This window comes from Salvelinus alpinus, chromosome 30 (genome assembly GCF_045679555.1).
Source record: "Salvelinus alpinus chromosome 30, SLU_Salpinus.1, whole genome shotgun sequence".
NCBI lineage: Eukaryota > Metazoa > Chordata > Actinopteri > Salmoniformes > Salmonidae > Salvelinus > Salvelinus alpinus.
In genome coordinates, this window is record NC_092115.1 from 37,531,940 (window position 1) to 37,545,167 (window position 13,228).

The window sequence follows — 13,228 nt, forward strand, 5'->3', positions numbered from 1 at the left end:
TCGCTCTGAGCTAGAAAGCCAATTTTTCCAACCTGGGGGCAGTTCTGGTGACCCCAGTAAGATTGTGGCTGTGGGCAGGGTTCTGGGGGGGGGGGAGAAAAGGGGAACCCAGGGAGAAATGCTGCCTTTTAACCAGCCTTATTCCTCCAGCCTGTCCAGGGCTTTTAGTGCCCCTGCTGCTGCAGTGTGTGACAGGGGGGGGGTTAGACCGCAATCAAAGCCTGCCTCCCAGCCGCTCTGCTCAATTACATACCAGGAATTAAAAGACAACCACAATCCAGCTCCTTTCTCCCAAATTCAGTGCTGCTTACTGAATTTCACATGGCGCTTACTAGCAACGGAGGGTTAAATAAGAGGGATTGAACCAGGTGTTTGTGAATATTATTATAGTCCCTAACAAGTTGTAAAGGGATGGTTTGCGGGTCGCAACACTAAATGCTTCTCTAACGTCACAAGACTTTTGAAAGCATCCTGGGTTTTGCCTCCAATCCCACCATTCATGACTTTCTTCAAGGAGCCAAGCAGTGCTGTACCGTATGACAGCTTTGAAAGCTGTCAGTGTATGTCTAAACGCTGGAACCTGATTACCTGTAGAGCTTGTGAGCCCAGCAACATGTGACGTCCACCTCTACAACGTTCTAGGAGCCATACGTGGGTTTCTTCTTAGCCAGGATGGAACATTGATTCATAGCTCAGTGGCAGTTGGCTATTAGTGTGTTACACATGCAAACTCAGGTGCTCCGTGTCCACTCTGGAGTTTTATGCACTTTTAAAAGCCTTGGCTGCCAAGGGGAGTGGAGACACAGCCTGTGCCAAGGTGATGGATGGATAGGTAGATTGTCTGACGGATGACTACATAGGTAGGCCTGATAAGATCAGTGTCTTTTTTATGTGACAACGAGATGAGAGACAGCGATACAGAGAGGGATTTCATCATAAATATTGCTAATTTATTTCCCCTAAAGGGTGCCAGTTGCTGAGAAAATGAGACTGGGGAAGAGTTAGAGAGATGGTGGGATGGTGAAAGAGAGAGAAATAGAGACAGAGTGAGAAAGAGAGAAAGGGAGAATGTGTCACGCCCTGACCTTAGAGAGCCTATTTATTTCTCTATTTGGTTAGGTCAGGGTGTGATTTGGGTGGGCATTCTATGTTTTCTGTTTTTTTGTTTTTGGCCGAGTGTGGTTCCCAGTCAGAGGCAGCTGTCTATCATTGTCTCAGATTGGGGATCATACTTAGGCAGCCCTTTTTCCCACCATTAGGTTGTGGGATCTTGTTTTGTGTCTGTACCTGACAGAACTGTGCGCTTTCGTTTTCACTTTGGTTATTTTGTTTGAGTGTTTTTTTGAAAATAAAAATCATGAACACTTTCCACGCTACGCTTTGGTCCACTCCTTTCGACGAGAGCCGTAACAGAATGTGAAAGGAAGAAGGAGAGAGAAGAAAGGGGGGTACAGAAAGACAAAAGAATTGGAGAATATTGTCATTGACAAACATTCACCATTTTTCTACTTCATATTCATAAATTCCAGCACCACCCCAACATCAATATATGTGAAAATGGGGGGAATGCTGTTGACCTTTCCTTTCTTAAAACTACTGTGATAATTTCAGAATATCACTGTAAGCTGTTGCTGCAATTTCACGGGGAAAACTCAATAAACAAGTTTCAAATATCATGAAAATGTCCAGCTGTTTAAAAATATTGCTCTGCTATTAGTATTTTTACTGTATGAATTTTGGGCTCAAGGAAACAATTCTGTTTATATTGCCCTGCTTACTTCGGGGCAACTATCGGGCAAGAGTCGTGCGTGACCTCCGGAGGTAGCATTCCTGCCTTGAGAAATAGGGAAGTTTACATTGTAATGTCTCTCGAGAATCGATACCGCTCGAATCTCGAAATTCTCCTTAATTCTCGATAAGGAGAATAGACCCACAGAGGGGGAGAAAGAGAAAAAGAGAGGCCTCCCAAGGGAAAGAAAGAGATAAAGACCAGCGTGTGGGACTGGCTTATTAAAAGGAATGAGGGAACAGGCAGAACAGAAAGAGGGAGGAGGTGAAAAAAAGATTGGAACAGGACACACAAAGACTGCCAGAAGGAGAGAAATACCCACAGTGTGAAATCTATGAAAAAGGGAGTGAAAGAATGGAGCGGAGGGAGGTGGGATGGTAATCACGGTAGTTGTCCTCTGAAGAAATGAGTGAGAGAAAAAGAAGAGGAGAAATAACATAGAAGCATGAGTGGGTGAAGTGATGAAGTCGCAGGGGAGTGAGACTGGCAATGCATAACAGCTTAACCCTGTATGTGTGTGTGTGTGTGTGTGTGTGTGTGTGTGTGTGTGTGTGTGTGTGTGTGTGTGTTAACCTTTATTTAAGCAGGGAGTCAGAAAATCATTCTGTATCTAGTGTGACCACCATTTGCCTCATGCAGAGCGACACGTCTCCTTTGCATAGCGTTCATCAGGCTGTTGATTGTGGCCTGTGGAATGTTGTTCCACTCCTCTTCAATGGCTTTGCGAAGTTGCTGGATTTTGGCGGGAACTTGAACACGCTGTTGTACACGTCGATCCAGAGCATCCCAAACATGCTCAATGGGTGACATGTCTGGTGAGTATGAAGGCCATGGAAGAACTGGGACATTTTCAGCTTCCAGGAATTGTGTACAGGTCCTTGCGACATGTGGCCGTGCATCATCATGTTGAAACATGAGGTAATGGCGGCAGATGAATGGCACGACAATGGACCTCAGGATCTCGTCACGGTATCTCTGTGCATTCAAAATGACATCGATAAAATGCAATTGTGTTCGTTGTCCGCAGTTTATGCCTGCCCATACCATAACCCCACCGCCACTATGGGGCACTCTGTTTCCCAACGTTGATATCATCAAACTGCTCGCCCACATGACGCCATACACATGGTCTTCGGTTGGACGTAGTGCCAAATTCTCTAAAACGATGTTGGAGGCGTCTTATGGTAGAGAAATTAACATTACATTCTCTGGCAACAGCTCTGGTGGACATTCCTGCAGTCAGCAATCCAATTGCACGCTCCCTCCAAACATGAGACATCTGTGGCATTGTGTTGTGGTGACAAAACTGCACATTTTACAGTGGCCTTTTATTGTCCACAGTACAAGGTGCACCTGTGTAATGATCATTCTGTTTAATCAGCTTCCTGATATGCCACACCTGTCAGGTGGATGGATTATGCTTACTAACAGAGATGTAAACACATGTGTGGGTAAAAGTTGAGAGAAATAAGTTTTGTGTGCGTATGGAACATGACTGGGATATTTATTTCAGATCATGAAACATGCAACCAACACTTTACATGTGGCGTTTATACAGTGCATTCGGAAAGTATTCAGACCCCTTGACTTTTTCCTAATTTTGTTACGTTACAGCCTTATTCTAACATTTATTAAATTGTTTCCCCCTCATCAATCTACACACAGTATAGCATAAAAAATAAAAAATAAATCAAGAACTGAAATATCATATTTACATAAGTATTCAGACCCTTTACTGAGTACTTTGTTAAAGCATCTTTGGCACCGATTACATTCTCAAGTCTTCTTGGGTATGGCGTTACAAGCTTGGCACACCTGTATTTGGGGAGTTTCTCACATTCCTCTTTGCAGATACTCTCAAGCTCTGTCAAGCTCTGTTACACATGGGATAAACAAATGTATAGTCAATAACACAATAGAACATCTGTATACAGTGTGTGAAAATGAAGTAAGGCGGTAAGGCAATAAATAGGCCATAGTGGCGGAGTAATTACAATTCAGCAATTAACACTGGAGTGATATATGTGCAGATGAGGATGTGCAAGTAGAGATACTGGTGTGCAAAACAGCAGAAAAACAAAAACAAATATGGGGATGAGGTAGGTAGTTGGTTGGATGGGCTATTTACAGATGGGCTGTGTACAGCTGCAGCAATTGGTAAGCTGCTCTGACAGCTGATGCTTAAAGTTAGTGAGGGAGATATAAGTCTCCAATTTCAGTGATTTTTGCAATTCGTTCCAGTCATTGGCAGCAGAGAACTGGAAGGAAAGGAGGCCAAAGGACGTGTTGGCTTTGGGGATGACCAGTGAAATATACCTGCTGGAGCGCGTGCTACGGGTGAGTGTTGCTATGGTGACCAGTGAGCTGAGATAAGGCGGAGCTTTACCTAGCAAGGACTTATAGATGACCTGGAGCCAGTGGGTTTGGCGACGAATATGTAGCGAGGACGAGCCAACGAGAGCATACAAGTTGCAATGGTGGGTAGTATATGGAGCTTTGGTGACAAAACGGATGGCACTGTGATAGACTGCATCCAATTTGCTGAGTAGTGTTGGAGGCTATTTTGTAAATGACATCGCCAAAGTCAAGGATCGGCAGGATAGTCAGTTTTGCGAGGGTATGTTTGGCAGCATGAGTGAAGGAGGCTTTGTTGTGAAATAGGAAGCAAATTCTAGATTTACTTTTGGATTGGAGATGCTTAATATGAGTCTGGAAGGAGATTTTACAGTCTAGCCAGACACCTAGGTATTTATAGTTGTCCACCTATTCTAAGTCAGAACCGTCCAGAGTAGTGATGCTAGGCGGGCAGGCGGGTGCGGGCAGCGATCGGTTGAAGAGCATGTATTTAGTTTTACTAGCGTTTAAGAGCAGTTGGAGGCCACGGAAGGAGTGTTCTATGGCATTGAAGCTCGTTTGGAGGTGTGTTAACACAGTGTCCAGAGAAGGGCCAGATGTATACAGAAAGGTGTCGTCTGCGTAGAGGTGGATCAAAGAATCACCCGCAGCAAGAGCGACATCATTGATATATACAGAGAAAAGAGTCGGCCCGAGAATTTAACCCTGTGGCACCCCCATAGAGACTGCCAGAGGTCCGGACAACAGGCCCTCTGATTTGACACACTGAACTCTATCTGAGAAGTAGTTAGTGAGCCTGGCGAGGCAGTCATTAGAGAAACCAAGGCTGTTGAGTCTGCCGATAAGAATACGGTGATTGACAGAGTCGAAAGCCTTGGCCAGGTCGATGAAGACGGCTGCACAGTACTGTTTTTTATCGATAGTGGTTATGATATCGTTTAGGACCTTGAGCGTGGCTGAGGTGCACCTGTGACCAGCTCTGAAACCGGATTGCATAGCGGAGAAGGTACGGTAGGATTCGAGATGGTTGGTGATCTGTTTGTTCACTTGGCTTTCGAAGACTTTAGAAAGGCAGGGCAGGATGGATATAGGTCTGTAACAGTTTGGGTCTAGAGTGTCTCCCCCTTTGAAGAGGGGGATGACCACGGCCACTTTCCAATCTTTAGGAATCTCAGACGATACGAAAGAGAGGTTGAACAGACTAGTAACAGGGGTTGCAACAATGGCAGCGGATAATTTTAGGAAGAGAGGGTCCAGATTGTCTAGCCCAGCTGATTTGTAGGGAACCAGATTCTGCAGCTCTTTCAGGATATCAGCTGTCTGGATTTGGGTGAAGGAGAAGCGGGGGGGGGGGGCTTGGGCCAGTTGCTGCAGGGGTGCAGAGCTGTTGGCCGGGGTTGGGGTATCCAGGTGGAAAGCGTGGCCAGCCGTAGAGAAATGCTTATTGAAATTCTTGATTATTGTGGATTTATCGGTGGTGACAGTGTTTCCTAGCAGTGGGCAGCTGAGAGGAGGTGCTCTAATTCTCCATGGACTTTACAGTGTCCCAAAACTTTTTGGAATTAGTGCTGCAGGATGAAAATTTCTGTTTGAAAAAGCTAGCCTTTGCAATCGGGTTCAAGTCTGAGTTCTGTCCTGAAGCCACTCCTGCTTTGTCCTGGTTGTGTGCTTTGGGTCGTTGTCCTGTTGGACGGTGAACCTTCGCCCCAGTCTGAGGTCTTTAGCACTCTGGGGCAGGTTTTCATTGAGGATCTCTCTGTACTTTGTTCTGTTCATCTTTCCCTCGATCCTGACTAGTCTCCCAGTCCCTGCCGCTTAAAAAAACATACCCACAGAAATTATGCTGCCACAACCATGCTTCACTGTTTGGATGGTGCCAGGTTTCCTCCAGACGTGACGCTTGGCATTCAGGCCGAAGAGTTCAATCTTGGTTTCATCAGACCAGACAATCTTGTTTCTCATGGTCTGAGAGTCTTTTAGGTGCCTTTTGGCAAACTCCAAGCGGGCTGTCATGTGCCTTTTACTGAGGAGTGGCTTCCGTCTGGCCACTCTACCATAATGGCCTGATTGGTGGAGTGCTGCAGAGATGGTTGTCCTTCTGTAAGGTTCTCCCATCTCCACAGAGAAACTCTGGAGCTCTGTCATTGTGACCATCTGTTTCTTGGTCACCTCCCTGACCAAGGCCCTTCTTGGGGACATTCCATGCTGCATACATTTTTAAGGTACCCTTCCTCAGATCTGTGCCTTGACATAATCCTGTCTTGGAGCGCTACAGACATTTCCTTCGACCTCAAGGCTTGGTTTTTGCTCTGACATGCACTGTCAATTGTGGGACCTCATTTAGACAGGTGTGTGCCTTTGGAAATCATGTCCAATCAATATAATTTCTCACAGGTATAACATCTGTCTTGCTCAGTCTTGATCTCCCCTCTTTCTCCTCTTGACACACAGCCACATGCATGTGCACACACCCTTTATCTAAAATATGGTTCACTGGCTAGAATATTTTATTGTGGAAATCATTAAAGAAGAATATCTACATGTATTGAATCTGCTGTTTCCTTTAACACGCTGCATCACACACGGATGTTTGGCAGTTTGTCAAGCTGAGAGGAGACAGGGAAGCAAAAGGTGACAAGCTTTGTCATCTCACTTCAGGGCCAACCCCACCTCCTGCTTTCTGTCTCGCTCTTTTCTTCTCTCTCTCCCTTTCACTGCCTCTACCCAATCCTTCCCTTCCCTTTCCATCTCCCTCTCTCTCTCTCTCTCTCTCTCTCTCTCTCTCTCTCTCCATTAATCACCCCACTATCTCTCCCTTTGTCGCTATCCCACACACTCCCACTGTCCCCAGTCACCCCCTTCACACTGTCCTTTCACACTCCCCATCTGTGCCTGTTTTAGAGCACCACAGAGAGCCAATCACTCTCTCTGATTGTTAAACAGAAGTGTCCATGCGGGATGTCTCCCCTCTGTCCTTAAAATCCTTCACAGTACACTCCAGTCAGACCATAAAACTGCATTTATTAACCAACAGTTATTCTCCTATTACACCGTAAATTAAATTTAGTACCCAAGCTTGATGAGGGCCACAGAATGCTCCAGAATGGTTTCAGTAACGCTTGTGGCTTGTTCGTACAGTACTGTAAAATGTCTGACCACAGAGATTGAGTGTATAACACTAGTACTGCGTTGGGAGCCACTCTTGAGTTTTGAGTGCTGCTATTTCAAACACCATGTTCAGGGAACTGTCATTTAGTCATATGGTCAGTAAGCACAGACAAAATGTATCCACATCAGTAAACATCACATATAGCAACTCCATTATTGACTAGACTGGTAGTGGTAACCATTGGTAACATTTCCATCCCATCAGTGATATACAATAGCAAGTAGCAACTATATGCTCTATGCAACATTGCATCTAATGTTTTGCTCAATATGACATTGAAAAGGCATTTGTGATTCGACCGCCTCATCATATGCTTGAGCAGGCCATGTCGTATGGCATTGAATATGTAATCTGAGCCAAAGAAGCTGATTAATGTATGTTTAGGAAGCCATAATGATCTGAGGAGACGTTCATCCTTTTCTATGTGACTACCCTCTTCCCATATTCTTCTGCATCACACAACGCCCATCTCTACCCTTCATTCTCCCAATGTGTCCGACTGCTTACCATCTCTCTCTCTGCGTCTTTCCAATGTGACCACCCACTTTCCGCTTCTCTATACGTTTTCCCAGTGGGCGCCTCCCACACTGAGACTTTAGTTATCACTGTTTTCCCTGTGCATGACATGATAAAGACATGAGATGCTCGTTTGAATGCATGAAAATGAGTCCGGAGTGCAAGTTCACTGAGCGTGAAGGAGGGATGGGGGGGAAGGATGGGAAGAGGAGAGAAGGAGAAGGAGGGAATAAGAGTTAAGCCATGAACTGCCTCGTCCCAGCCATAAGGACAGCTGCAATCATGTGAGCCGTAATCATTTCATCTCATTCTGCTTGTGGAAACAGTGCATTGAAACGTCGCTAGTCCTATCTCTGGTTCAGGCTAGGCTGCAGGGCTCTGGGGCTTTGAAGCGTGGATGGGCCTTGTCATGTGACCGTGGAGACGTGGCTGCCTGCTGTACTGTATGTCCTGGGAGGATGATTTATGGACTGATACAGCTGATTGGGTCGGCTGAGAGAATGCAAATAAGCATGCACTCACACACACACACACACACACACACACACACACACACACACACACACACACACACACACACACACACACACACACACACACACACACACACACACACACACACACACACACACACACACACACACACACACACACACACACACACACACAGAGTATACACACATGGCTCCCCTCTGATAGAGAAGCCCTCTGGGTGCTATAGTTAACAGTGGGCCATGAAAACGTTCCTGAAATCGCTCCATCGTATCACAATGCACAATTAGGCCCGGGATGGCATTGCCACAGTTTGTGGTGTGGTATGGTGCTGCCTGGATATGCTCCTCTTGGGCAATGCCTGCCTGCACTACCCTTCCTTCGTAGTTATGCCCACAGGGTTGTGAGGGAGGGAGACATGGGGTCGGTAAGGTCGCAAGCGCCACTGCCTCCTGGGTACAGGCTGTTTGTTGTGATTATAGGCCTGGGCGGTGAACACTCAGACTGGGTACTGGTTAGAGCAACAGCAATCCAGCTCCAGTCCCTTAGAGGAATACGCTAACAGCAGTCTCCTAGATGAGCTTTTTCCTCCACAGACCCCATGCAGCAAAGAGCCTGTGGGGAGATATTAATCTCACAATGTAATCGCTACAACACAAGGTAGAATAGGCATACATGCCACTGTGGCTATGGAAGCCCACGAGTACATTCTGAGACGTTCAGGACTTCTTGAAAATACGAATTAATCGGAAGAGGGGAGAGTTTGAAACATCATTAAAGCCAGCAGCAGCCATTTGTTCTAGTTTTCAGGAGGAACAACCTTGGGCCATCATCGTTGTCTCGTCACCAGTGTTGAAATGAAATCCATCAAGAAGCGCCTCCGTGTCTATCCGTCTTCGAGAGCACGAGCTGAAGGGAAATGGCATCCGTTTTTGTTGTTGTTGCCTTCCTTGTCATCAAACGTGGCAGTGTGCCCTCACGCAGAATACAAGGAGTTAAAGCCATTATTTTTGTGCCGAGCCATCAGTGGACGGAAGGCAGAGCGGAAAAGGAGAGAGAAGTGATTTCCATGCTAATGGGAACGTTCGCGGCTGGGCTCTCTCTGTCTGTCTGTCTGTCTGTCTGTCTGTCTGTCTGTCTGTCTGTCTGTCTGTCTGTCTGTCTGTCTGTCTGTCTGTCTGTCTGTCTGTCTGTCTGTCTCTCTCTCTCTCTCTCTCTCTCTCTCTCTCTCTCTCTCTCTCTCTCTCTCTCTCTCTCTCTCTCTCTCTCTCTCTCTCTCTCTCTGTCTCTGTCTCTCTCTCTGTCTCTCTGTCTCTCTCTCTCTCTGTCTGCACATATGAATGTAGCTGCTGGACTGTGAGAGCCACGGGGGGGTTTACCCATCCACGGCTCGTGTGGGGATGCTGCTGGCTGGCTCACGTGGGCACTGTCACTGGCAGGGGGTAGATTTAGAGAGGAGTGGGTGGTGGTGGTGGAGGAGGAGGAGGTAGGGTTCAAATAGAACCTAACTCGAAAAATGGAACACCCCAAGGGGACGTGTGTAGTTGGTGGAACTTTTGCATTTGCCACTCTTGCCTCTGTGGGGTTTCAGCAGGGGGGTTTGAGTGGCTGCCTGACCATGTCCAACCAAAGACGTTCCCTGGGGTCCATGTCCAACCGAGCACTTCCCTGGGGTCTGCTGCTCAAATAGGAAGACGTGGAAATGTGCCAGGGATGTCAAAGAAAACCTTCTGCCAGCGACAACAGTAGTAGAGGTGAAATCGCCTGTCTGCCCTCTCTCATCTCTTATGTATGAGCTTGGCTGGAACCCTGCTTCCACATTTATGCTGGTAATACATAGTGCATGAATCCACATCAACATCCCCCCTGAATGCTTGCGTTGTTAAACAAATGCTCACCACTTCAAAGTGTATACAGTAGATTATACAGTCAAATATGAAGCTAGCAAATTAATCGGCAAATGAAGGCTGTTCTGCTGTGGCTCTCAATGCCTTCTGTTTGCAGGGCTCCCGTCCAGCTGTTTCAGTGGCTCAAAGACGAGTGATGATGTGAAGTAGTTATTGGTGAATTAACACAGCCATTAGACTGTTAGGATTGGATATGTGGGCAGGGGAGCTGGCCTCAGTTGCTACGCAGTCGCTCAGGAGAGGAGAGAAGGCCTGGAACACTATGGCCATGCCAGATCTGTATGTGCCAACTCTGACCCTCGTCAGTTGACTAAAGCACATACATCTGGACAGGCTATGATGAACACTGCCTCTAATGCCAAGAAGAAGCCAGTAGAGAGGAGAGAAGGCCTGGGTCATGGCAGGAAAATGTGAGGGAAACCCCACAGAGGCAAGAGTGTATTTGACCTTTGACTCTTCCTCCAAGGCCTTGAAGAACTCACAGAGCTCATCAGAATATGAGATCGCCCTCTCTCTGCCCTTCATAATCTAGTCTGCACTCTACTGAACACAACTACACTGAGTGTACAAAACATTAAGAACACCTTCCTAATATTGAGTTGCACCCCCCCTTTGCCCTCAGAACAGCCTCAATTTGTTGGGGCATGGACTCTACAAGGTGTTGAAAACATTCCACAGTGATGCTGGCCCGTGTTGACTCCAATGCTTCCCACAGTTGTGTCAAGTTGGCTGGATGTCCTTTGGGTGGTGGACCATTCTTGATACACATGGGAAACTGTTGTGTGAAAAACCAAGCAACGTTGCATTTCTTGACACAAACTGGTGCGCCTGGCACCTACTACCATAACCCGTTCAAAGGCACTTCAATCTTTTGTCTTGCCCATTCACCTTCTGAATGGCACACATACACAATCCATGTCTCAATTGTCTCAAGGCTTAAAAATCCTTCTTTAACCTGTCTTCTCCCCTTCATCTACAATGATTGAAGTGGATTTAACAAGTGACATCAATAAGGGATCATACCTTTCACCTGGATTCACCTGGTCAGTCTGTTAATGTTTTGTACACTCAGGTGTTTCTCAATATGCATACTACCGTGCTCCGCACTCTCATGCTCCGACTGCATTCTCCGTCCACGTTCTCTTGAGTACGTTCTTGCGAGGACGAGAGTGTGGAGAACGCATAAAACAATAAATTTGTTGTATTACTGTATTACCTCACGCTTCACCTCCCCATTCACTGAACCTTCTTCCAGCCAGGACAATGGCAACAATAGAGACGAACCAAGATATACACAAAGCAAACGTTTTACTTCATAATTATCAGCTAGATACGTGAATTGTAATAATCTAGCTTGACAGCTAGTTAAATAGGCAAAAATGACCTAATACTTGTTTTATGCAATATAATGTCCATTCTTCGTGGGTAGCTAGCTAACAATTCTTCGTGGCTATCTGGCTAGCTAACAGTACTAGTAGCTAGCCAGTTAGCCCTATTGACTTATTATGGGCTTGCGATCTATGGTATGTAGGCAGGTAAACATGCCAAAATTAACACAGCATGTATTTATTCATATAAAATATAAAATATTGTTGTCAGGCAACATATGACATGTGAATAGGCAACATTTCATTCCGTAGTTATTTTTTTTATGGCTCCCGAGTGGCACAGCGGTCTAAGGCAATGCATCTCACTGCAAGAGACGTCACTACACTCCCTAGTACGAATCAAGGCTGAATCACATCCTTCCGTGATTGGGAGTCCCATAAGGCGGGGCACAATTAGCCCTACGTCGTCCGGGGTAGGCCGTCATTGTAAATAAGAATTTGTTCTTAACTGACTTGCATAGTTAAATAAAGGTTCAATTAAAAAAAATATATACACTACCGTTCAGAAGTGTGGGGTCACTTAGAAATATCCTTGTTTTTCAAAGAAAAGCACAATTTTTTTGTCCATTCAAATAACATCAAATTGATCAGAAACACAGTGTAGACATTGTTAATGTTGTAAATGACTTTTGTAGCTGGAAACGGCAGATTTTTAATGGAATATCTACATAGGCGTACAGAGGCCCATTATCAGCAAACATCACTCCTGTGTTCCAATGGCAAGTTGTGTTAGCTAATCCAAGTTTAGCATTTTAAAAGGCTAATTGATCATTAGAAAACCCTTTTGCAATTATGTTAGCACAGCTGAAAACGGTTGTTCTGATTAAAAAAGCAATAAAACGGGCCGCCTTTAGACTAGTTGAGTATCTGGAGCATCAGCATTTGTGGGTTCGATTACAAGCTCAAAAAGCCAGAAACTCTTCTGAAACTCATCAGTCTATTCTTGTTCTGAGAAATGAAGGCTATTCCCTGCGAGATATTGCCAAGAAACTGAACATCTCGTACAATGCTGTTTACTAATCCCTTCACAGAACAGCGCAAACTGTCTCTAACCAGAATAGAAAAAGTTGGGTGTTTGATTTTTAACTAAGTTTGACCAATTTAGTTGGGCATCGTTGCTCAGTTGCAATTACAAAAGTAATAGTGATAGTGACGATAACAAAACAATGAAGTAATTAGCAATAATTCCAATAATTGGTATTGCTAAATAAGTTCCTCATCCTCTGAAGAAGTCCTAATTAAAATAGAGGTGATTAATATTATCCTCCTTTTTTATCATTTTATTTTTCTCCCCATTTCTCTCCTCTTTATTAATATTTCATCTAAAGTTCAGCGCTTTCTGCTTCAATAGACAGTAAAATCACTGCTGGAAACATTACTCTCAGACTCTCTATCTCTCCATTTTTCTCTCTCTTTCTCTTGCTCACTACCTCCCTCTCTCTGACTCCCCAGACCAACTCCCTCTCTCTGACTCCCCAGACCAACTCCCTCTCTCTGACTCCCCAGACCAACTCCCTCTCTCTGACTCCCCATACCAACTCCCTCTCTCTGACTCCCCAGACCAACTCCCTCTCTCTGACTCCCCAGACCAACTCCCTCTCTCTGACTCCCC

General features: G+C 45.5%; 1 protein-coding gene across 4 annotated transcripts in view; it reads left to right on the plus strand.

Annotated features, from left to right (window-relative positions):
* The window catches only part of LOC139559567 (uncharacterized), a 137,040-nt gene that overhangs the window by 79,612 nt on the left and 44,200 nt on the right, over window positions 1-13,228 (plus strand). The window lies entirely within an intron of this gene.